This window comes from Centroberyx affinis, unplaced genomic scaffold, assembly GCF_046629955.1.
Source record: "Centroberyx affinis isolate AG114_WGS23_722 - 3 ecotype Tasmania unplaced genomic scaffold, CSIRO-AGI_Caff_v1 ptg003627l_1, whole genome shotgun sequence".
Taxonomy (NCBI): domain Eukaryota; kingdom Metazoa; phylum Chordata; class Actinopteri; order Beryciformes; family Berycidae; genus Centroberyx; species Centroberyx affinis.
This window is the reverse complement of record NW_027281539.1, coordinates 42,826-45,618: the sequence shown is the minus strand read 5'-3', so window position 1 is coordinate 45,618 and position 2,793 is coordinate 42,826.

The window sequence follows — 2,793 nt, the reverse complement described above, 5'->3', positions numbered from 1 at the left end:
TGTGTGTCTGTTTGTGTCACTGATCATTGTGAATAAACCAAGAACTCTGCACTATACTCCTCTGGAAAGCACTTTATTCACAAGCAGTCTAATGATGCACTGTGAAGGTGCCAGCCAATTCCTGAGTTTCCCGTTTTACACGTTCAATACATATGCGTCAAACCTGTCCTGACTGCTGCTCTCCTCCAGAGACTATTGTTTTAATTCCACTTCAGGCAAGAAGCCTTGCAATCGCAGCTTGCGGCTATATTATCCATTTGAATCTGCTTGTCTGGGATGAGCAAGTCCTGCGATGTTCAGCTGCTTGGTCCGTTGCATGATGGTTTGAAATGGAGATTTAGCGAAGGTTCAGTCTGGAAGATTATCTTTTGCATGCTTATGCTGTAGTTTTACTTCTCATTCCATCCTGCCAGTCACATCTCTCACGCATGCTCACTCATTATTTCCTTGCTGTCTTTTCCCGGGTCGTCAATTGAGACATCAGCTGTTCACATCTATCCAATAGCACAGCAACACACCTCTATTGTTAGCCTATCATTTTGCTGCTGTCTTTTTAAATATGTTTCTCTCTCCGCTGTAGTCCATCCATGCTGCTGTTATGCGCACCCATCCACCTCCCTGTCAACGCCCAGTCTTCGCAGGTTCATCAGCTTCTTCACTCATCAGCCTCACCAGCTATCAGTCTCAGCAGTCATCACTCATCAGCCACCACCACCAGTGTCTAGACTCCACAGGGGGATTTATCTTGCTGCTGCTCAGGGCCAGTGCCCCTCGATTACAAAATCTCCCTGTAGAGTCTAAGCGCCAAAGACTCTTGTTAAGTCTTAATTTCAACTATATCATCTGTTATAATAAACTATTATCTTTACTTCATTCACTTGTCTCTCCTGATTGAAATGTTGTTAGACTTGCTCCGCGGACCCGATTGCGCGAGCCACAGAAAACTCGCGGGACGAGTCGGGCGCAGTTTTTGGAAAGGGGCTCTGTTGCTTTCCACTGACAGCACAACTCCGAGAATGAAGGGAAACTCCTCGAGCTGAGCTCATGAAAGTTGCATCGCACCGCCAACAATGAAATGAAAAGACTTACATTTTTATATCCTTCAAGCAGCAACCAAATGCTTTTTTAAGTATGTTTTGGGGCTGTACCATTTTATCAGTAGGCTACAAATAATGCATTTTCACCTACACCAAAATAGAATAGTTAAACGTAAGTAACGTAACGAAGTAACGTGGAGGTCTGGGTACTTAACCCGCTTGTTTCCATTTATTGATGAAAACTATACACCAACGTTTTCAATCACACTAAATACAATTATTGTATATTCATTTAAAAAGAACATATATCCTAAGGATAAATTCTACTCAATTACATTGGCCAATTTCCTATTTCTACCACATAATACATTTAAGAGAATCAAGCAATTCATTTGGAAGTTAATTGGTCATAGGCTACTGTCGCATGATATTCGGGGAATAACACTTCTGAATTGTCCGATCTAAATTGTTTAACTCAGTAAACGGATTTTAACGGCATCCGTCCACAATGTGCACGAAAGAGACACCTGCCAGTGTTTGGTTTGAGTTTTTTTTCCACCTTATTTTCTGTAGGCTATTCACCCTATTATGCTATATGGTTAATCTCCTGTGCTATCAGCGTATTATTTCTGTAATATGTAATATATTTATTTGTTGTGCCATTAGTTCTGTTTAGTAAGATAAAGGTTAAGTAGATAATAACTTACATTTCTCTTGGAGATAGACATCCTTTTAGATAACCGGTAGATCTCCTATTTAGTCAGGTAGGAACCCGGTCTAGTTCCGCTGGGTAGCCTGTAGAACAACTTCTTTATCCTTGTTAAAAGAAAAGTTTTGTAAGAAAGTTCTTGGCTGGAAGAACAGAGTATCTCAGAGAGCAGCGACAGTCCATCAAGCATACAAAAAAATATTGTCTTCCTTTGCTTCTCTCCCGGCAAAAATGCATTTCATTTATTAAGATGGAGGTACATAAGTTTCCCTATATGTGTTAAGTTTCATTATGTGTAAAGCCACCGTCATATTCACCAGACTGTAAACTAAACGTGGCTGTGGGATTTTGTCCTCTAGTGTAGAGGGGGAGGAAGAGGAGGAGGAGGAGAAGGAGGAGGAGGGGAAAAGGAGGAAGATGTCTCACCCGACATAATATATGGACGCTGTGCGCAGCGTTGGGTGGTAACGCGTTACTCACTATGCAGCAGTGTCACACGTTATTTATATGATCATACTCAGTTCGTAATTTGACTCATTAGGCTACTCAATTGATAATTATACACAGTCAAAATTTTTGGAACACCTGATTAAATGCATTATGTTCTTCATTATCTTAAAGCCATTTTGATCTAAAGGCTTCTGCTTAAATGCTTGAAATTAGTTTCTTAGACAAATATAAATAGTGAAGTTGATCCTATGTATGAATTTCTTTCCAAAGCCTTTGCCTTTCCATCAAGGCAAAGGGCGGCTACTTTAAAGAATCTAAAATGTAAGATGGTTTTGATTTGTTTGTTTTGGTCACTGCATAATTCAATTTGTGTTATTCCATAGTTTGGATGTCTTTATTATTCTACAATGTGGAAAATAGTAAAAATAAAGAAAAATGTGGTGTTTAAAAACTTTTGACTGGTAGGCCTAGTGTAGTTGTACTGATGATCAATTTTTTTGAAGAATGCTATTCAAAAATGTAGGTGCCTATAGGAGTAGCCTACCATAGGATTATCATGAGACTAATGTAGTTATAGCCTGCTACGGCCGGTGGTCT